Source organism: Theropithecus gelada, chromosome 10 (assembly GCF_003255815.1).
Source record: "Theropithecus gelada isolate Dixy chromosome 10, Tgel_1.0, whole genome shotgun sequence".
Lineage (NCBI taxonomy): Eukaryota > Metazoa > Chordata > Mammalia > Primates > Cercopithecidae > Theropithecus > Theropithecus gelada.
The window spans coordinates 96,312,226-96,335,954 of NC_037678.1; the positions used below are offsets into that span (position 1 = coordinate 96,312,226).

General features: G+C 46.0%; 1 long non-coding RNA gene across 2 annotated transcripts; it reads right to left on the reverse strand.

Moving 5' to 3' along the window:
• Positions 1 to 4,707: 4,707 nt before the first annotated feature.
• Positions 4,708 to 12,843, reverse strand: LOC112633449. 2 transcript variants are annotated; one of them, XR_003121527.1, is made up of 4 exons: positions 12,659 to 12,843; positions 8,227 to 8,371; positions 7,329 to 7,474; positions 4,708 to 6,777 (listed from the first exon to the last, which is right to left on the reverse strand). It is a non-coding gene; the product is annotated as an uncharacterized LOC112633449 (long non-coding RNA). The 2 variants fall into 2 exon arrangements; XR_003121528.1 differs by lacking the exon at positions 12,659 to 12,843 and adding an exon at positions 11,760 to 12,005.
• Positions 12,844 to 23,729: the final 10,886 nt, after the last annotated feature.

Below are 23,729 nucleotides of genomic sequence, written 5' to 3' on the forward strand. Positions count from 1 at the left end.
TCTGTTACCATGAGAATGGGTTTGCTATCTCAGGAGTGGATTCATTATAAAAGAACAAGTTTGATCCTCCCTCTCTCTGTCTCTCTCTCCCTCCCCTCTCCCACCTTTTGCCATTCCACCATGGGATGATGCAGCAAGAAGGCCCTTGCCAGATGCTGGGCCCCTAGTCTTGGACTTCCCAGCCTCCAGAACCATGAGCCAATAAATTTCTGTTGATTATGAATTGCCCAGTCTATGGAATTCTGTTATAGCAGCACAAAGCAGACTAAGAGGGCTGCAGTCAGATGTCAGCCTGGGCTGCCATCATTTGAAGGCACTGCTGTGACTGGGCGATCCACTGCCAAGGCAGCCCTCACTGGCTGCTGAGCTGGAGCTGGCTGCTGGCAGGAGGCCATAGCGTCTCTCTGCATGGGCCTCCCCAGGGTTGTTTGGGCATCCTTTTGGCATGTGGCTGGCTTCCCCCAGCATGAGTCACCCAAGAGAGCAAGGTGGGAGCTGCAGTGCCTTTTCTGACCCAACAACATTCTGCTGGACACAGAGGCCAGCCCTGATTGAATGTGGAAAGGACTGCATGAGAGTGTGGCTCAAGGAGGCCAGAACCATTGGCAGCCACCTGGAAGACTTGGCGATCACAAAGAGAGGGAGACAAGACATTGTATGGAAACTGTGAGTGGCTGTGTCAAGTTTATAATATTCCGTAAACATGGGTAGAGGAAGATAAGGATGAATGATTAGCAAGGAGAGGAGAAAAAATAGAAAGCAAACTTTGTGCTTCCACTGGACAGTGGTACCTGAAACTTTTTCTTTTCTCACCTTCCTTGTTGTTTTAAATGATTTTAAATAATATCAGTAATGCATGCATATATCTTCACAATAAGAATGTCTAACAAAGCCCTCCTTAACCAAACCACCTTGAATGCCAGCCCTCCCCCAGAGATCATCACCATAACCATGCTGAGTCACATCCCAGGACTTGCCTTCACAGCTTTCCTTTTATGTTGCTGTGTGTGTGTCTGTGTGTGTGTGTGTGTGTGTAGGAAATGAATTTCTTTCTTTTTTTTTTTTTTTTGAGACGGAGTCTCGCTCTGTCGCCCAGGCTGGAGTGCGGTGGCCGGATCTCGGCTCACTGCAAGCTCCGCCTCCCGGGTTTATGCCATTCTCCTGCCTCAGCCTCCCTAGTAGCTGTGACTACAGGTGCCCGCCACCTCGCCCGGCTAGTTTTTTTGTATTTTTTGGTAGAGACGGGGTTTCACCGGGTTAGCCAGGATGGTCTCAATCTCCTGACTTCGTGATCCACCCGTCTCAGCCTCCCAAAGTGCTGGGATTACAGGCTTGAGCCACCGCACCCGGCCATGAATTTCATTTCATGAAACGTGTAATTCCATTTTGTATTTTTTGATGTAAATTGTATCATATTGTTGCTCTTAGAATTATTTTTCCACTTATCAATACGTCTTGGACAGCATTGTGTGCAGATGTATGTAAGTGGATCTCATTCTTTTTGACCACTGCATGGTATTCCACAGTGTGGCTGCACCATGACTGTAACCATTTCCCTAATGAAAAATATTTAGGTGTTTTGCATTTTTTCTATTACTAGCAGTAAACCTTGTATGTGCATCTTTGTACACTTACTTCTAGACTATTATTTCTGAATATATATGTATCTTCAGTTGTCAATTCTTAATCTTATTATGTTGTAATCAGTAAGTGTGACCTATATCATGATTTCTATTTTTTGGAGTTTGTTGATCATTTCTTTACAGCTTAACACATGACCAATTTCTGTGACTCTGCTATATATACTTGAAATAATATACACACTCTGGTGGGTAAAAAGACCCATTAGCTATTATGTGATGTTTGTCTCTGTTATTCAAGAGTTTTGTTTATTTTTATCTTCTTGATCTCTGTCAGTTTCAAAAGCTGTGCATTAAAAATCTCACACGATAGTAGATTTTTAAATTTATCTTTGCATTTCTATCAGTTTCAATACAAGTTGCTAATATTTATTCACCGCCTGCTAGGTATCAGGTCCTGTGATAAGGACTTATAAGGACTTAGCATATATTATCTCATCTGATCCTTACAACAGCCTGTAAGGGAGGCATTATTATTATCCTTGTTTTTCAGATGAAAAACCCAAAACAAAGAGGAAACTGATATCACATACCTAAAAAGTAGCAGAGTTGAGACTTAACCTACTCTTGGCTCTGAGTATGCAGCATGGACCACACATCATAATTGCTTTTCCTGGAGCCCTGCTCTTATTTTATGTAGCCCTGAGAAAGAAAGAAAAAAGCTGCCAATTTCTATGACACAATGCTTTCTAATACATGAGAGCTTTTACATTTATCGAAAAAGTTCTTTTAGACATTTTTTTTTGAGACAGGATCTCGCTGTGTCACTCAGGCTGGAATGCAAGTGGTATCACGGCTCACTGCAGCCTCAGCCTTCTAGGCTCAAGCAATCCTCCTACCTCAGCCTCCTGAGTAGCTGGCACTACAGATGCACATCACCATGCCTAGCTAATTTTTTTAAATTTTTGTAGAAAAGAGGTCTCACCATGTTGTCTAAGCTGGTCTCAAACTCCTGGGCTCAAGCAATCCTCCCACCTCAGCCTCCCAAAGTGCTGGGATTACAGGTGTGAGCCAATGAGTCACCACACCTGGCCTTTTAGACTTATTGATAAATCATCTTGTCATCGATTTCTCCTGAGCATATACAAAAAGGACACATATGTGTCCTAAGACTTGCTTCCTCCCAGAACCCGATGCCTCTATGTCACTTTTGAATTAGAGCCGGCTCTGTCCCCTGAAGAGCACTGGGGATACAGGATTTATTTGAACGTGCCTTGAATCGTATTGTCTCCGAGGTTTTCTTCCAAGGCATTCACATCCATTCGCATCAGCACTGCTGCTTTGTTGATGTTACCAAGAAATGTCAACAGAAATTAGGAATCACGGACACACGCTGTTTTGCTCTCGCTCTCAGCTGTGTGTTGAGAACACAGTCGTAGGACAGCAGGGTGATGCAGGAAAGCTGCTGGCATCGGCAGAGAGAAATGGGAAGACAGCCACATCTTCAACCGAAGGCAAGCTGCCCAATGCACGGAGCCCCTAGGGCTGCCTGCACTTACATGAGCTGTTCAGACACCATGGACACCAAGGGTATTTGAGTGGCTGAAAGGTTGAAGATGATTCTACAGGATGGCAGCAGAACCAGGACCAGGACCAGGGGAGCACCACCAAGGAAGACCTGGACACAGCCACCTGGGGGCAGGAACCACACCTACTTCACTTTATGAGAAACAAATTCACTCGTCCAAACCCAAAGAATGGACTCAGAGACCCGGAGAACTGCAAAAGTGAGAATCTTAATGACAGTCTTGCAAGATCGGGTATCTGACGGACAGGCGCACCCAGCACAGTTTCAACAAGCAAGTTATCCCCTAGTGCACAGGCCCCTCCCCCGGTTCCTCAAATGCCAAGTACTATGGGGGTCACAGTCTTCCTGGACGTCACCTGTTGGTTGTTGGGTAGGGGTTTTAGGCATTTTCTTTAGAGTGGTCATGCTGCATCTTGTTGCAGCCACAATGCATTGCAATCCTAGTTAGCTCAAGGGTTCCTCAAGTATTTGACTTATGACCTAAGTAACTGGTCAGGCGGATAAGAACAGACAAAGTGAGCTATTTTGCAGGCTAGTAAACTTTCATCTTCAACTAAACTTCTTTGGTTCTGGTGAGGGCAATTAAGGGGGCGAGAGGCGACAAGCAGGCATCGGCTCTCCAAGCAGGGGCCTAGTATATCCTGTCTCTTCTGTAGTTTGCTGACCTAAACTGATTCAAGGCACTATGTCTTGGAAATGAACCACTATATACATTATTTACTTCAAGTTCATCATCATGTTACCAGCGCTCAGCATAGTGTGGGAAACAGAGACAAGAGACAGCAATGGAGCCCTCAATGCTCTAACGGCCCCTAGATCGCTGTGTAAACTCCTCCTGCCCATCTGCCCTGATGTGGAGAGTGCCTGGCAGAGCTGTGTCAGGACTGGAATTTAGTGAGCAGGTCCATGGCGTCCCCGCTCTTTTAGTGGAAGAAACCGCACCAGGACGACTATCTTTGGAGCTTCCCAAACCACACTGTTACTCTGCCTTCTGTTTAAAATCTCTTGAAATTCACACCGCAATGGCACAGTCCCTCAATTCTCTCCAAAAAAACTGGGGTACTTAGCCCCCCGTGATGGCAAGTGAAGAAGACTCCACCGTGTTCATGGGCAAATTATCCAAGCATTTATCAACCCCTAGCTTGGAAATTCTTTGGCTGACGAGTTTCTGCCCCTTGGTCTGTCCACGTTAGGAGAGGACTGGGCGGGGGCTTGGCCAAGGTGAAGTAGCTCCAGGAATGCTCACAGAGACAAATCCTTTGCCCCTTTCTGTCCTCTCTCCTGTCAACACCCCACATGGGTATTTTGCTGAGGAATGAGCGTGCCTCCACCAGCACGGGGATGTCCAGCATCTGTCGGCACACGTTTTCCGAGTGCTCCCCGTCCCTCCCTGGTTCCAGAGTGGGTCATACAAAGCACAGAAAACCCTGTCTGTCTCAGGACAGTGTAGCTAGCAAGTCAAAACTAGCACCACTCATTAGATAGTGAGCAGTTCAGTGCTAATTGACAGAAAATGGGTTAAAAGAAAAAAGTTCACAATCATATTTTTAAAGTAGTTTTTATGAAAGTATAATATTCATACAAAATCATAAATGTACCAATCATAAATGTACAGCTCATTGAATTTTCACAAAATGTTTACACCCAGATCAAGAAGAGAAAATTACCAGAACCTACCAGCACCACCCGCCACATGCAAGGATCCCACTGTCCTGGCTTCCAACACCACAGCCTAGCTCTGTCCATTTTTGAACGTAGTGTAGCTGGAATCGTAGAATGTGAATGCCCTTCCTCCTGGCTTCTTCCACCCAACATTACGCTGGTGAACTCACGGGTGCTGGGGCTCACTCATCGCCGTAGATGTGTGGGTATCCATTTATCCATGCTGCCCCATTGGTGGGCATTTGCCATCTCTCCCATTTGGGACTATTACAAACAGCTCTGCCCTGGAGGGCTTGGCGGCCACACATCCCCATGCCTGTTGCGTGACTGTCCAGCCAAGGACTTGCTGGGCGCAGGGAGCACCTGTGGTCAGCTCTTGTGGATATCTCCAGCAGGTGCCCAGAGTGGTTGCCTCATGGTTCTATTTAGTGATCCTTATGACTTCAAATTTAAATAAAACTACCACCCAGGAGGGAAAACACACCACTACGGAGCACCTCATGTATCCTGGCATGAGACACGGCTCTCACCAGAGGACGGCATTGAGTAAAGGAAAGGAAAGCAGTCATGCAGTCACAGGTGCCCTTGAATTTCCCCTGGGAAGTCACTCGGGGAGGGAAGGGAGCGGGGAGACTGAAACTTCAGCTTTCAATAGACACAGCTGTGAAGACGATCCCATGTCCAGGAATCCTGGAGTGCCCCCAGAACATCTCTCATCATTAAGAAGGCAACGACAGGCTTCCATGCGGAGGCTGCCAATAGCCAGGAGGGAAGGCTGTCTGGGCTCGCGCTTGCCAGGCTGGGCGTTGGTCCACTCCCCACTGTTGTTTACATTGTTTATCATTCATTCTCATTCTTTCTCTCTCTCTCTCTCTCTCTCTCTCTCTCTCTCATTTCTCTTTCCCCGACTCTCTCTTCCCATCCCCACAACTAGTGTCATTGTATTTATAAAAGTCAAATAAGGTGACTCCATTTTATCATCCTCTTTTTCAAAGCTGATGCAGCTAAGGCTCAGAGAGGCTAAGCAGTTAGCCCAAGGTCACAGAGCATTCACACACACAAAACTCCCTGGCGCCCCAGGGCATGATCTTTCAGCTGTACCATCTCTCTACAAAGCCACCAGGATCATATAATAAAGAATGTAAAGAGACTATCTTCCTACCAGAAAGTCCCTTATATGTGAGCAAACCCCTAGGACACCAGAAGGACTCTGTGAGATTTGCGTAGAAATCCCCTGATATTTCAGTTCTCCCAGTGAGTGGACACAATTTCTCATCAGGAGGCTTCGATGTCTCTAAATTCGTCCCCAGTGTTCTGAAAGGGGTAGATAACGCTTAGGAGTGACCAGCCAATTGTTAAAGAAGATTTCAGTCGAGGCTTTGCTTGTGAAGGTGCACTGCTCACAACTTAGCTTCCCCTGTATGGTTCACAAATGTGAAGGACCAAGCAGAGCATTTATGAGTACCAAGGCTGTGGCTCACTCTCAGGTCAGAGTTTTAGTTGTCCACTGCCTGCATCTGAGTAAAGATGCATCCGTCAGTCCTAACATGGAACCCAGAGTAGAGTCTTTCTGCCCTGAGTAGGTCTTGATCCAGAGATCCAGTAAGGGCCCCTAGAAACAAGCATAAATGCCCCGGTCCTTCCAACCTCCCCAGAAGCAGAGAGAGGGCACGCAGCTGGACTGGGTTGCCTTAGCTAAGCTGTGGCTCATGGATGGGGTGCCTGCTGGCTGCCTCAACCAGTAAGGCGGGGGCTGCTGTTCCTGAAAAGCATGGTCCTCTCCTCTGGCAAGTCCACCATCATATTCCAACAGGGTAAGCACAGTGGCACGCAGGGAGGGGAATAACCCGGTATCACAGGCAGCCCCAAAGAAAGGGCAGTGAGACGAATGAGTGTGGTCTCCAGTTTTCTCACTGGAAGCCTACAGGCCTTCCAGGGCTGGGCTTCCTGGAAGTACCAGACCTTTTAGTTTACATCACTAAAAACCAACCACATTCTTACATCTCAAAGAACTTGCACTTAAATCAAACTGCCAAAATATAATCAAGTTGCATGACTCTGATTTTAATTTAAGGCCTAAATTTCTCCAGTAGTGTAGGGAACACTCAGGTGGCCAGTGTTGGGAGCCATATCACCAAGTGGCATTTGCTTGGGAAGCCAAAGTCCCCCAAAAGGAATTGGGCCTGGAGAACCTTACCAATATGTCATCAGTAACATTAACTGCCCCTTGATTAACCTTTTCCTCTTTGTAATTATTTTTCCTCCACGACTCCTGTGACTTTCTTTCCAATGGTTTTGAAGACAAAGGAAAGTGTGCTGCCAAGCCCTCTACAGGCTTCCTTGGGCATGGACAGGCCACATGACATTTACTGCAACTTTAAGAAATTGTTTAATAGGAAAGGAATCTTCCTAAAAGCATTTTCTGATCATCATTAAAGAATTCAATCCCCTCTTTTAGCTTAGAGATAAATAAAGTCCTGATTACTGGAACAAAGTACCTTGAGAATTTCCCATTTATTCCCCGATGATATAATCCTCATGCCAATAAATTGACCATGTGATGTGCATGCTCCTGTAATGCCACGTGTTAATGTCAGGGAATAAATTCACAATCTGATTTGATTCTTTTTGGAGGGGGGAGAACCTGAAACAACATAATGCAGACACATAATCAGCAGACACAAAATAAGCTGCTCATCCGATTTCACACACACTGACAACCAAACCTCACTTCTGAAATCACCATAATTACTTTTTCAAATAATTCATTTTTAATGATCATAAAAGTCTGCATTCCTGTTGTGGAAAATATAGGAAATAAGAAAAGAACAATCACCACTAAGCCTATGATCCACAAATAAGCCCTGTTAACATTTTTGGTCTATTGTATTTTAATACTTTTCAAAACATACATAATTTTACAACCCAATATCACATTGTAGATGCGACTTGTACTGATTTTTTTTTTCACTTTGCATGCAACATCGTCAAAGTATGTCAAAATGTGGAAGGATATATGCTAAGGTGTTAGTGATAACCTCTGGGTGTTATTTTCTTATTTTCTTTACGCTTTATGGCCTATATTTTCTAATTTTCTATAATGCACATTCATTATTATGAAAAGATTATTTTTAAATTCAGAAAGATTATTTTCCATGGCTGCATACCATTACATCTTATGGATGTACCCTGATCTACTTAATCCTTATCAAAATGGTGGACAGCTGCCCTTTCCAAGGTCTTGGGATGTGTTCATGTGGTTACATGTTTTTGTGAAATTTGCAAGAGTAAACTATAACCACAGTCATTTGAGACCATTCTAACTTCCCTCCTGCACATCTTTGCCGTCAGGTTGTACTGGGAGGAAGTCGAATTGAGGGCATTTATGGGACTCACCATCATTTCTCACTGTACCTGTTACTGCAGCCACCTTAGCATGGGGATGCTTTCAGGATGCTCCCAATGTCAGCAAATCCATGAGGATTTAAGGGGATTCTAGGAAGATGGCAGCAGTGACCTGGGTTTTGAATCTCCTTGAATCCTACACAAAAATAACATGGAAATTAGATAGTAAAACCAAAAACACATGGACAAATTCACAACAAAACTAGATGATACAGTCCCCACCCCCTAGGCCCTACATACAAGCAAGTGGGGGCGATCACCATGGCCACAGCCCTGCGTGATAACAGCATCTGTGTGGAGGGAGAAGAGGGAAGCAAGGGAAACCTGGAAAAAGGATGACTTGGGAAAGAATTCAGGACAAATGAAAATCATCTCAGAAATGAGGGCTAAACTGGAAGGAACACAAGAGCAAATAACAGGCAGTCAATGCACTGAGAGAAATAGGAGGAATTTGTTTTAGCTGTTAAGGACATAAAGGAAAAAATAAAAAGGACTTTTAAGGAAATGACAAGTAGCTAGAAATGATTCAGCATATAGGTAATAAAGTGTCTAGAGAAAAAGCCCGAAGCAAAATAGCAGAACAAATACTGAACTCTGCAATGGCAAAAAAAAGAAAGAAAGAAACTTTCCCATAATTTAGAATTCAGAAAACAATGAAAAAGAGTTGAAACTACATTCTGAAAGAGCACAGTGAGCACCTGAGAATATCAACCCAAAAGGACCAGCACCAAGACATAGGCTAGGAAAACTACGGAACTCTAAAGACAGGTAAATAATTCCTTTGCGAATCTGGGTGGAACAGACATGAACGAACATAAAATCAAAGGGAGAGAAAATCTGATTACCATTCATGTGGAGAGCAACACTTACTCCAAAAGGAGATGGAGGAATCAATTCTGCAACCCAAGGAGCTGCTCTCGGTCAGTGCCATGGGGCTGCGTCTGTGCAGGGGGCACAGGAAGGCCTGGACACCCATGTGTGGCAGCGTGATAAGGCCCGGAAGGGAACATCACACCCAGCCTAGACTGGCATTGAGCCACCAGTTGGACACCCGCATGGGAGCGTAAGCCAACAGGGAATCCTCTAGGAGGAGTGGGCCGAGCCACACAAGTGCAGGGAGGAGAGAGGAGGGAGGAGGGAGAGCCACATCGTGTCATGCTGGAGTGAGTAGGTTTGTCGGGACTCAAATGGGCCCTTTCTACCAAAGCACAAGCATTCAGGACAACCATCACCAAGTTCAGCTGCAGTCCTAGCACCCTACTGCTGTCTGTTTTCACAGGAGCACCAGTCCAAGAAGTGCATCAAGGCACATGTACATAGAACTGTGACATGCAGTTTGGCTTTGGAAATCTTGAGCAATGCACCACGCCCAGGAAAACCATAGATGTCCTTGACTGTCCTGTACCAGAATGACCAAATCATCGCTGCGTCTGCACAGTCCCAGAAATAAAACCACCAACCTAGTTCTCAGCCAGCTCAGTTTTTAAAAGTTAGTAAATGTACAGTTGTAAAGTTCAAAGTCATGAAAAACAAGGAAAGACTGAGTGACAAATGAAAGATTGAGAGAGACATGATGACTGAATACTGCAGGGCAACCTGGATTCAATTCTGAAATAGAAAAATTACATTGGTGGAAAAACTGGTGAAACCCAACTGAAGTGTGTCATTGAGTAAATGGCATTGCACAAGGGTGAATTCTTCGTTTTGATCAATGTCACATAGCTATGTAAGTTGCTAACATTTGGGGAAACTGGGTAAAGGGTATTTGGGAACTTTGTACTACGCCTGCAACTCAGCTATAAATCTAAAATTATTTCAAAATATCAAGTTTTAAAAATAGTTAACACTTTGCAATAGTAGCACAGAAGAAAACAACTAGTTATTTGGCTGAATCAGTTTCTTTTTTACCTTTTCGATGGTCCCTAGAACATCACAAGGTACTGTGGGTGGGTCCCAAGTGTTCTGCCCCTGTGTTGAGGTCAGAGCTCTCCCTGGACTTGCCACCATGATCCCCTTAGCAAGGAACTGCTGGGGATGCCCAGGAGCTCTGGTACTGGTCCCTACTGTGGCCATGAACCCCCACATGGAGAGAAGAAGTCAGTGGGTGACACCTTCCTGGACTTTCCGTATGCCTGTCCAGCCACTGTCCTCGACAGTTTTGCTCTCTGACTACAAGTGGATGTGGGGATGTTGTTGATGCACTTGAAGGGTTGATGCCTTGCCCATCCTTTCTCACCCTACAGCACAGTGCTGATGCAGCTAAGACCATGGCCCTGCCTTACATGCCCACAAAACCACACCCACACCGTCCCGGAAGGTCTCTCTTAGTCTGGCACCAATGCAAACAGCTCAGCACTGTCATCACGTCCTGGGCCTCCGACTCTGCCCCATTTGCTAACCCAGACCCTTGCCATGTCTTCTGACTCCAGTCCTCAGAGAGCAGAGCCTGACCCCAGCCAGATGCAGGCTGTCAACCCCGGAGGGAACCCAGGGGCAGGAGTAAGGCTGGGGAGGCAGAGCTGACAGAGGTGGGGTGGGATATTGAGTCAGCTCCTCTTTCTGCCTTTGGGAGTGTGTCTGAGAACAGTCCTGGGGAGGAAGGTGAGCATTTCCCCATTGGCCCCCGTGCATCGCTTGTCCAGGACCCTGTGCGCTGGCTCGCCACCGGCAATGCACACTCCATGACCAGGGAGCCCCACGCAGGAAGGCAGAGGCCATGCCAGGCCACATTACCCCTGGGCAAAGCTCTCAGAATCCTGCCAGCATGCAAGGAGAAACTGAGAGGATGGGCAGTGGGGAAGGCAGGGTCCCGGGCAGCTGCCCCATCCTCCCAACAGAGCAACTGCGAGTCTCTGAGGCATTCTCTGCCCAGGAACCCAGCCAAGCCCACATGAGGGCAGGTGGGACGGCCAAGGGGCTAACACCCCTGGGGCAGCCTCAGCCGCTTAGTGTTAGTGGATCAAGACCCCAGCTTCCCCACCTGCCAGGTAAGACAATGCTGAGGTATGGTCCGCACATGGTCCTGGGGGTCCCTAGCAGGTGTGAGCCCCTGCTGCCCACAGTGGAAACCTGTGTCAATGAACACTCCCCGGCTAGCTTCCCTCCCTCTCACATCCCCTCCCCGCAGCTGCCTTCCAGGACCACATTCACCACTTGCACCCAATCCTACCCATAGGGATTGCTTTCAGAGAATCCATTTAAAACTGACTAAGTGGGCTTTGGAACCCTGCACTGTCTGATTCAGACCCAAAACGTTTAAACACAATGCTACTACCCTCAGTTGTTGGGAATGTTGGGTTATTCGTGGGTTCCATTTGGATACTGGCCCTGTGACGGCCACAGGACACGGGATGCCACCCATCCACTGATGCCACCTTTCTACCTCCTGCCCCAACAACGCCTCAGCAAAATGGGCACCAGAGCCTCTGGGCACGTTCCGTGCTTCTCCAGATCCAGGGACCACGGAGGAGGGAGACTGTCTTCAGCTCTCTGCTCTGCAGCTTTAGATCCTGCATGCCACACACCTTCCCTGTGGCTCCAGACCCCTCCACGGGTTTATCTCCCCCAAGGAAAAATCATCACCGGGTTCTTCCTTTTACACGCACTGGCTGCAGCCACAGCCTGGGGGGACCAGGGCTGGACGGCGCCACAGGCAGGAGAGGGCCCGGACTCCCGAGTCACCTCCCGAGTCACCTCCCGAGTCACCGTGGGAGAATAATCAGGCCGCGCTGACCTTCGCCTCCAGCACGGCCTCCGCTTCACTCCCTTCAGGGGCCTGGGCATCATCTCTGGGCCTGGGCACACCCTAGGACAGTCAGAGGCGGCGGCTTCCATGCGCCTCCCTCCCTCGGGCCTCACCCCCTTAGTTCTCTCACTCCAAAACCTCCAGGACCCACCACTAAAAACCCTTCCTTTAAATCACCGGGGGGAAACGATGCGGCTGTCGTGGTGGTGGGTCATTGGGTTTCGGGTCGCGTGACCTCAGTGAGTGTGTCCCCATGGGGGAGCCGAGAGCGCTGATGTACCCCCCCGGATGCGGGAGAGTCCACTCCAGGATCCCTGCTCCTGGAAAACCGAGTCCTCAGTGAGGGTGCAGCCCAAGCCCCTCCAGTTGGGGGCTGGCGGGGGAGGGAAGGCACTGGAGGAAGAGGCTCGGAGGTGAGTCCGCAAAGCCAGGCTGCCAGGCTAACCACGCCCAGCTTCCCCCAGACACCGACTAGGCTGCAGAGACGCTTCCAGAACATCATGTGGGTGCGCCGGCCGGCCCTGGGTGTCTGGGTCGAGGCCCCTCCAAGCCCACCTGGGAGAGCACTCCCGCCTCCCACTACCCGGGGCGCCCACCACCCCGGCCTCCGCCGTCGCTCCGCGACAGCACCCCCAGGGCCTGGCGTCCTGGGCCTCCGACTCTGCCCCGTTTGCTAACCCGGACCCTCGCCGCATCTTCCGGCTCTAGTATCCCCGGGAACCTCCTCTTTTTCATCGCTTCGACAAGACCTTCTGAGGCCACATCTCGAGGCAACATCTCTCTGTCCCCGCTTTGTTTGGCTCTCAAAATTGTGCTGTGCTACCTCATCTCCAACAGCGTTACGTTGATTTTCGAGCTCTTCCATGCTCTCCCTGGCTCTTTGCTGGCGTCACTCGGTTTTCCGCGCATCCCCGTGCGCACGTGTTAGCTGTGCCAGCCCGGTGCGAGCTGCTGTTAGGATCGGTAGATTACAGCGAAGCTGCAGTCAGCAGCTCCTCTGCCTGGCCCTACATACCGTGAGACTCCAAGCAGTGCCCGGGACCGCCTGGGGAACAGAGGAGGGAAAAGTCAAACCCTGCAGAGGAAGGACGAGAGCTGGCAGCCAGGTCGGCTGCAAAAGGAGAGAGAGGTGGGCAGTCCAGGCCTGGGATGAGCCAGCCTAAGCTCGAATCGCTGTGTCAATGGGCTGGTCACTTAGCCCTTTTAAGCCTCAGTTTCCTCATCTCTAAAATGTGGATAATAACAGGATCCTCACAGGACGTCCAGAGATGGAGGCTGTGCGATGAACCCAGCCCAGGCCTGTGGAGTTTTCTGTGCTCCCTGCTGTTGCTGTTGTCATCATTAGCCACCGTTTTGCAAATCTCGGAAGCCTCTTAGACAGAAACCAGCTGTTCTTGATGACCACTTGTGAAAGGAGAAGCAGATTTTTTAATCAGAATGATTCAAAGAACGTTCTCCCAGCAACAGTTGTTAAATCCAGGCCTTGGAATTTCTCCGAAAGAGAATTCTGCTGGGTGCCCTGCCTCACACCTGTAATCCCAGCACTTTGGGAAGCCGAAGTGGGAGGATTACTTGAGGCCAGGAGTTCAAGACCTGCCTGGGCAACATAGTGAGACGCGTATCTACAAAAAAAGTTAAAATAAAACTAAATTAGCAGAGTAAGGGAGCGCATGCCTGTAGCCCCAGCTACTCAGGAGGCTAAGGCAAGAGGATTGCTTAAGCCTAGGAGGTCAAGGCTGCAGTGAGCTATGATTGCACCACTGCACTGCAGCTCGACAACAGAGTGAGACCCCGTCTGTAAAGAAAACAGTACGTACAAATAAATAAAAGAGGATTCAGTATCATCAGGCTTGAGTGGTTCCTGAGAGAGAAAAGACCTAGATCATTCCTTAAGTTCCCCCTGGAGCCCCAATATCTTGATTCTGTGACTCTTCACATCTCTCTAATTAAATTGTCTGGCTTAATCCTCTCCTTGAGTCCTCTCCTCAGCCTCTGTCCTCCCCAGCCTTGCATCCATTCCATGCTCACCTTCCGTGCTGGGGATGACTTACTAACTGCCGGCTTGCAGATTCACAACCACTCAACAATATGCTGCACAGACAGACTGCCTTGCTCCATGGACACCCTCCTTTGTGCGAAGACCAACTGCTTATGGGCAGTTGGAATGTCTTCTAAGCAGACAAAAGGACTGCTCAAGTGTGCAACTATTTGGGGGCAGTGGCCACTCCCTCCACGAGTGGTTAAGGGCTGTGCTGCCTGGAGCCAGCTGCTGAGTCCTGGAGAAGAATAGAGCAGGCATGTGGACGCCACAAAAGCTGCCCAGCCCCGTGCCCCAGGCCAGCCCAGGACGCAGCCCATCCTCAACATATGGGTCCCCAGGGGGTGTTCCCCTCATTTAACAATCATGACTTCCCCCTTCAGGAGACAACAAGATTTGGAAACCTTAAATGGGTTGTGTGACTAAATTAAATTCCCAAGGCAGCCAGAACCAAGATGCTAATTGCCTTGGCTCATGGTTCTTACCCTCCATGAGACAGATTGGCTCATTTTTCAGGCGACTAATTATTAATTGAAGCCATGAATAGAAAGAGATGGGAAGGACCTGTCACCTCCCGCTTGGTGAATGCTAAAGCTTTGTCATTTGCAGGCACAGGAGAGTGCCGGCAGGCCTTTGAGTGAGCCAGGCAACAAGTCAGGGGTCCCATATGTACAAACTGCATCCTGGCATTGCTTCTGCTCTGTGCAACGTGGTGGGAGCCCACTTAGAATCAACTGCCAACATCAGAGTTCATGGGACACAAGGGCCATGTTATCTGAGGCCTCAACAAATTCAGACTTCGGAGAGATCTCCAAAGTTTGTATAAAAGTCTCCGCTGGTATAAAGCGTGTAATTCTGAGTTACACTGTCAGAATTTTAAAATGTTAAAGTTCTTTATACAACTTTAAACTTGTGTCCTAGCCAGGAGCAGTGGCTCACACTTGTAATCCCAGCACTTTGGGAGGCCAAGGTGGGCGGATCACCTGAGGTCAGGAGTTCAAGACCAGCCTGGCCTATATGCTGAAATCCCCGCCTCTACTAAAAATACAAAAATTAGCTAGGCATGGTGGCAGGCACCTGTAGTCCCAGCTACTCAAGAGGCTGAGGCAGGAGAATTGCTTGAACCCAGGAGGTGGAGGTTGCAATGAGCCAAGATCGCGCCACTGCACTCTAGCTTGGGTGATAGAGTGAGACTCTGTCACAAAAAAAAAAATTGGGGGGGTGCCCAAGATGGCTGAATAGGAGCAGCTCCTGCCCCCAGCTCCCAGTGTGAGTGACACAGAAGGTGGGTGATTTCTGCATTTTCAACTGAGGTACCGGGTTCATCTCACTGGGGCATGTCGGACAGTTGGTGCTGGTCAGCGGGTGCAGCCTGATCAGCAAGAGCTGAAGCAGGGCGAGGCATCGCCTCACCTGGGAAGCGCAAGGGGGAAGGGAATTCCTTTTCCTAGCCAAGGGAAGCCGAGACACACAACACCTGGAAAATTGGGTAACTCCCACCCTAATACTGCACTTTGCCAAAGGTCTTAGCCAATGGCACACCAGGAGATTATATCCCACACCTGGCCTGCAGGGTCCCACACCCACGGAGCCTCCTTCATTGCTAGCACAGCAGTCTGAGATCTAACTGCAAGGCAGCAGCGAGGCTGGGGGAGGAGCACCCACCATTGCTGAGGCTTAAGTAGGTAAACAAAGCCGCCAGGAAGCTCGAATTGGGTGGGGCCCACCACAGCTCAAGGAGGCCTGCCTGTTTCTGTAGACTCCACCTCTGGGGACAGGGCATAGCTAAACAAAAAGCAGCAGAAACCTCTACAGATGTAAAAGTCCCTGTCTGACAGTTTTGAAGAGAGCAGTGGTTCTCCCAGCACGAAGGTTGAGATCTGAGAACGGACAGACTGCCTGCTCAACTGGGTCGCTGACCCCTGAGTAGCCTAACTGGGAGATATCCCCCACTAGGTGCAGACCGACACCTCACACCTCACACAGCTAGGTACACCTCTGAGACGAAGCTTCCAGAGGAAGAATTAGACAGCAACAGTCGCTGTTCAGCAATATTCTATCTTCTGCAGCCTCCGCTGCTGATACCCAGGTAAACAGGGTCCGGAGTGGACCTCAAGCAAACTCCAACAGACCTGTAGCTGAGGGTCCTGACTGTTAGAAGGAAAACTAACAAACAGAAAGGACAACCACACCAAAACCCCATCATTACATCATCATCATCAAAGATCAAAGGCAGATAAAACCACAAAGATGGGGAAAAAGCAGCGCAGAAAAGCTGGAAATTCAAAAAATCAGAGCGCACTTCCCCTCCAAAGGAACGCAGCTCATCACCAGCAATGGAACAAAGCTGGACAGAGAATGACTTTGACGAGTTGAAAGAAGAAGGCTTCAGTCAATCAAGTTTCTCAGAGCTAAAGGAGGAACTATGTACCCAGTGCAAAGAAACTAAAAACCTTGAAAAAAGAATGGATGAATGGATAACCAGAATAATCAATGCAGAGAAGACCATAAACAAACTGATAGAGATGACAACCATGACACAAGAACTACATGAAAAATGCACAAGCTTCAGTAACCGACTTGATCAACTGGAAGAAAGAGTATCAGTGATTGAAGATCAAATGAATGAAATGAAGTGAGAAGAGAAGTATAGAGAAAAAAGAGTAAAAAGAAATGAACAAAGCCCCCAAGAAATATGGGATTATGTGAAAAGACCAAATCTACGTCTGACTGGTGTGCCAGAAAGTAACAGGGAAAATGGAACCAAGTTGGAAGACACTCTGCAGGATATCATCCAGGAGAACTTCCCCAACCTAGTAAGGCAGGCCAACATTCAAATTCAGGAAATACAGAGAACTCCACAAAGACACTTCTCGAGAAGAGCAACTCCAAGACACATAATTTTCAGATTCACCAAAGTTGAAATGAAGGAAAAAATGTTAAGGGCAGCCAGAGAGAAAGGTCAGGTTACCCACAAAGAGAAGCCCATCAGACTAACAGCAGATCTCTCCGCAGAAACTCTCCAAGCCATAAGAGAGTGGGGGCCAATATTCAACATTATTAAAGAAAAGAATTTTCACCCAGAATTTCATATTCAGTCAAACTAAGTTTCAGAAGGAATGGTACCAGCTCCTCCTTGTACCTCTGGTAGAACTCGGCTGTGAATCCATCCTTTACAGACAAGCAAATGCTTAGAGATTTTGTCACCACCAGGCCTACCCTACAAGAGATCCTGAAGGAAGCACTAAACATGGAAAGGAACAACTGGTACCAGCCATTGCAAAAACATGCCAAAATGTAAAGACCATCGATGCTAGGAAGAAACTGCATCAACTAACGAGCAAAATAACCAGCTAATATCATAATGACAAGATCAAGTTCACACATAACAATATTAACATTAAATGTAAATGGACTAAATGGTCCAATTAAAAGACACAGACTGGCAAATTGGATAAAGAGTCAAGACCCATCAGTTTGCTGTATTCAGGAGACCCATCTCATATGCAGAGACACACATAGGCTCAAAATAAAGGGATGGAGGAAGATCTACCAAGGAAATGGAAAACAAAAAAAAAGCAGGGGTTGCAATCCTAGTCTCTGATAAAACAGACTTTAAACCATCAAAGGTCAAAAGAGACAAAGAAGGCCATTACATAATGGTAAAGGGATCAATTCTTCAGAAAGAGCTAACTATCCTAAATATATATGCACCCAATATAGGAGGACCCAGATTCATAAAGCAAGTCCTTAGAGACTTACAAAGAGACTTAGACTCCCATACAATAATAATGGGAGACTTTAACACCCCACTGTCAACATGAGACAGATCAACAAGACAGAAAGTTAACAAAGATATCCAGGAATTGAACTCAACTCTGAACCAAGCGGACCTAACAGACATCTACAGAACTCTCCACCCCAAATCAACAGAATATACATTCTTCTCAGCACCACATCACTCTTATTCCAAAATTGACCACATAGTTGGAAGTAAAGCACTCCTCAGCAAATGTAAAAGAACAGAAATTATAACAAACTGTCTCTCAGACTACAGTGTAATCAAACTAGAACTCAGGAATAAGAAACTCAATCAAAACCACTCAACTACATGGAAATGAACAACCTGCTTCTGAATGACTACTGGGTACATAACGAAATGAAGGCAGAAATAAAGATGTTCTTTGAAACCAATGAGAACAAAGATATAATATACCAGAATCTCTGGGACACATTTAAAGCAGTGTGTAGAGGGAAATTTATAGCACTAAATGCCCACAAGAGAAAGCAGGAAAGATCTAAAGTTGACACCCTAACATCACAATTAAAAGAACTAGAGAAGCAAGAGCAAACACATTCAAAAGCTAGCAGAAGACAAGAAATAACTAAGATCAGAGCAGAACTGAAGGAGATAGAGACACAAAAAACCCTTCAAAAAATCAATGAATCCAGGAGCTGGTTTTTTGAAAAGATCAACAAAATTGATAGGCCTCTAGCAAGACTAATAAAGAAGAAAAGAGAGAAGAATCAAATAGACGCAATAAAAAATGATAAAGCGGATATCACCACCAACCCCACAGAAATACAAACTACCATCAGAGAATACTATAAACACCTCTATGCAAATAAACTAGAAAACCTAGAAGAAATGGATAATTTCCTGGACACTTACACTCTCCCAACACTAAACCAGGAAGAAGCTGAATCCCTGAATAGACCAATAGCAGGCTCTGAAATTGAGGCAATAATTAATAGCCTACCAACCAAAAAAAGTCCAGGACCAGACGGATTCACAGCTGAATTCTACCAGAGGTACAAGGAGGAGCTGGTACCATTCCTTCTGAAACTATTCCAATCAATAGAAAAAGAGGGAAACCTCCCTAACTCATTTTATGAGGCCAACATCATCCTGATACCAAAGCCTGGCAGAGACACAACAAAAAAAGATAATTTTAGACCAATATCCCTGATGAACATCAATGCAAAAATCCTCAATAAAATACTGGCAAACCAAATCCAGCAGTGCATCAAAAAGCTTATCCACCAATGATCAAGTGAGCTTTATCCCTGGGATGCAAGACTGGTTCGACATATGCAAATCAATAAATGTAATCCGGAACCAATGACAAAAACCACATAATTATCTCAATAGATGCAGAAAAGGCCTTTGACAAAATTCAACAGCCCTTCATGCTAAAAACTCTCAATAAATTTGGTATTGATGGAACATATCTCAAAATAATAAGAGCTATTTATGACAAACCCACAGCCAATATCATGCTGAATGGGCAAAAACTGGAAGCATTCCCTTTGAAAACTGGCACAAGACAGGGATGCCCTCTCTCACCACTCCTATTCAACATAGTGTTGGAAGTTCTGGCTAGGGCAATCAGGCAAGAAAAAGAAATAAAGGGTATTCAGTTAGGAAAAGAAGAAGTCTAATTGTCCCTGTTTGCAGATGACATGATTATATATTTAGAAAACTCCATCATGTCAGCCCAAGATCTCCATAAGCTGATAAGCAACTTCAGCAAAGTCTCAGGATACAAAATCAATGTGCAAAAATCACAAGCATTCTTACACACCAGTAACAGACAAACAGAGAGCCAAATCATGAATGAACTCCCATTCACAATAGCTTCAAAGAGAATAAAATACCTAGGAATCCAACTTACAAGGGATATAAAGGACCTCTTCAAGGAGAACTACAAACCACTGCTCAAGGAAATAAAAGAGGACACAAACAAGTGGAAGAATATACCATGCTCATTGATAGGAAGAATCAATATCATGAAAATGGCCATACTGCCCAAGGTAATTTATAGATTCAATGCCATCCCCATTAAGCTACCAATGACTTTCTTCACAGAATTGGAAAAAACTGCTTTAAAGTTCACATGGAACCAAAAAAGACTCCGCATTGCCAAGACAATCCTAAGCCAAAAGAACAAAGCTGGAGGCATCACACTACCTGACTTCAAACTATACTACAAGGCTACAGTAACCAAAACAGCATGGTACTGGTACCAAAAAAGAGATATAGACCAATGGAACAGAACAGAGCCCTCAGAAATAATACTACACATCTACAGCCATCTGATCTTTGACAAACCTGACAAAAAACAAGAAATGGGGAAAGGATTCCCTATTTAATAATGGTGCTGGAAAAATTGGCTATCCATAAGTAGAAAGCAGAAACTGGATCCTTTCCTTACTCCTTATACGAAAATTAATTCAAGATGGATTAGAGACTTAAATGTTAGACCTAAAACCATAAAAACCCTAGAAGAAAACTTAGACAATACCATTCAGGACATAGACATGGGCAAGGACTTCATGTCCAAAACACCAAAAGCAACAGCAACAAAAGCCAAAATTGACAAATGGGATCTAATTAAACTAAAGAGCTTCTGCACAGCAAAAGAAACTACCATCAGAGTGAACAGGCAACCTACAGAATGGGAGAAAATTTTTGCAATCTACTCATCTGACAAAGGGCTGATATCCAGAACCTACAAAGAACTCAAACAAATTTACAAGAAAAAAACAAACAACCCCATCAAAAAGTGGGCAAAGGATATGAAAAGACACTTTTCAAAAGAAGACATGCATACAGCCAACAGACACATGAAAAAATGCTCATCATCACTCGCCATCAGAGAAATGCAAATCAAAACCACAATGAGATACCACCTCACACCAGTTAGAATGGCAATCATTAAAAAGTCAAGAAACAACAAGTGCTAGAGAGGATGTGGAGAAATAGGAACACTTTTACACTGTTGGTGGGACTGTAAACTAGTTCAACCATTGTGGAAAACAGTGTGGCAATTCCTCAAGGATCTAGAACTAGAAATACCATTTGACCCAGCCATCCCATTACTGGGTATACACCCAAAGGACTATAAATCATGCTGCTATAAAGACACATGCACACGTATGTTTATTGCAGCACTATTCACAATAGCAAAGACTTGGAATCAACTCAAATGTCCCTCAGTGACAGACTGGATTAAGAAAATGTGGCACATATACACCATGGAATACTATGCAGCCATAAAAAAGGATGAGTTTGTGTCCTTCGTAGGGACATGGATGCAGCTGGAAACCATCATTCTCAGCAAATTATCACAAGAACAGAAAACCAAACACCGCATGTTCTCACTCATAGGTGGGAATTGAACAATGAGATCACTTGGACACAGGAAGGGGAACATCACACACTGGGGCCTATTGTGGGGAGTGGGGAGTGGGGAGGGATAGCATTAGGAGATATACCTAATGTAAATGATGAGTTAATGGGTGCAGCACACCAACATGGCACATGTATACACATGTAACAAACCTGCATGTTGTGCACATGTACCCTAGAACTTAAAGTATAATAATTTTAAAAAAAACTTGTGTCCCATGAATAAACCACACCTTTGACACTATTAATATTTTTAATAAACTCTACAATTATCTTGGGAATGGTACAACTCCTTTGCACTGTATTTTGGTATATTAAAGGCATTCATTACCCATTAAACGCAAACAACTAGGCCAGGCATGGTGGCTCACGCCTGTAATCCCAGTACTTTGGGAGGCTGAGGTGGGTGGATCACCTGAGGTCAGGAGTTTGAGATGGGCCTGGTCAATATGGTGAAATCCCATCTCTACTAAAAACACAAAAAAATTAGCCAGGCGTGGTGGCAGGCGCCTGTAGTCCCAGCTGCTCGGGAGGCTGAGGCGGGAGAATGGCCTGAACCCGGGAGGCGGAGCTTGCAGTGAGCCGAGATCAGGCCACTACACTCCAGCCTGGGCGACAGAGCAAGACTCCGTCTCAAAAAAAAAAAAAAAAAAAAAAAAAATTATCTGGGCTTGATGGCGCATGCCTGAGGCAGGAAAATCGCTTGAACCCAGGAGGTGGAGGCCGCAGTAAGCAGAGATCATGCCTTTGCATTCCACCCTGGGCAAAAAGAGCAAAACTCCATGTCGAAAAAATAAATAAAATAAAATAAATGCAAACAACTAAAATTTACCATAACTTTTGGTAACTCATTTTCTCCTCAGCTTTCTATTATTTAAAGTTTCAAATATATAGAAGAATTGATAGTATTTACAACAAATCCCCATAGATCTACCACATACAGTCTACAATTAATGCTATCAATTGTAAATCAAAGAACATGACTGAGGCAAGCCTCAATCATTTTAGGAAGTTGATTTGCCAAGGTTAGTGACATGCCCAGGAAAGACCATAGATCCACAGGAAAAATTGTGGTCCATACCTTTCCTGAAGAGGGTCTGGGGATGTCAATATTTAAAACGAAAAGAGTGGGTATTGGAGAAAGAGGAGGAAATTTTTTAAAGGTGTGGGTAGATAAGAGGCAAATGGTTGTATTCTTCTGAGCCTTTGATCAGCCTTACATGTGAGAGGAGGACAGAGAAACAGGCACTTATGCTTTCCTGTAGCTCAGTGATTCTACATTTTTACATGAAATAAAATAGACATGGGGCAGAGGAAGTAATCAGATATGCATTTGTATCGGTGAGCAGCACGACGAATTTGAGTTCTGTCCTTTGTACCACAGTCTATCACATTTTTCGTGCATTTCACATGAAGTTGCTGGCATCAGAGCACTTTGCCTCTAAACACCTCAGCATGCATACCATTACCAGCCATGTTTATGGGGATTTGGGGGTAAAACTTATATAGAATGTCACATCCACTCCAAAGCTCACCTTCTGTGAGTTTGGACATGTGTACCCCTGTCAAGATGCACAGGATTCATGCCCTCAGAAGCCTGGCGTCCCTTCCCAGTCAATCCTGTCCCACCCCCAACTCACCCCCAGTCCAGCCCCACAGGCAACCACAGTTCATTTTTTTCACCATAGTTATAACTCATTTTTGCTATAATATTTGTATCCCAATATACTCGGAACCTCAATAAGTAAAAGTGGTCCAGGGCCCTGTCATCTTCCATGAGGTCCAGAGAGCCTCCTTACTATTCTTCTTTTTTTTTTTTTTTTAATCGCCAAATCATCAATGGGCCCCTCCAGATCTAAGAAGGTGAAGGGCAAATTACAAAACACAAGCTGGCTTTAAGTCCATGAGTCTGCAAGATGTCTTTTTCTTTTCTGCAAACAGGGAATATTAAGCCTGGTTGCTTTGCCTGTTCTCATGGGACACTTTAAAACAAGCAAAGTGTACACTTTGTTGAAGAACACAGAGCTCTCTGAATCTTTTGAATTGGAAATACAATCTCAAAAAAGAAAAAACAGAATTAGAGATTGATGTAAAAATCCCATTTTTTAGGCAAAAATCAACAATGGATGCTAAAATTAATGGGTGGAAAGTTGAGTAAGAAGATATTTACCTAGTCTCAAAGTATCTCCAATGAGATACTTAGCAATTTCAAAAGGAAATATGGTAACATGGCAGTGGAGAGGCCTGGCAGACGCCGCCTAAACCAGGGATGAACTCCAGCATCATCAGTGATCGGACAAACTGAAACCCACACCTTCTTGCAGGACGCGCAGAACAGGTACATCACTGCGGTGGTATTCTTTTTTTTTTTTTTGAGACGGAGTCTCGCTCTGTTGCCCAGGCTGGAGTGCAGTGGCCAGATCTCAGCTCACTGCAAGCTCCGCCTCCCGGGTTTACGCCATTCTCCTGCCTCAGCCTCCCGAGTAGCTGGGACTACAGGCGCCTGCCACCTCGCCCAG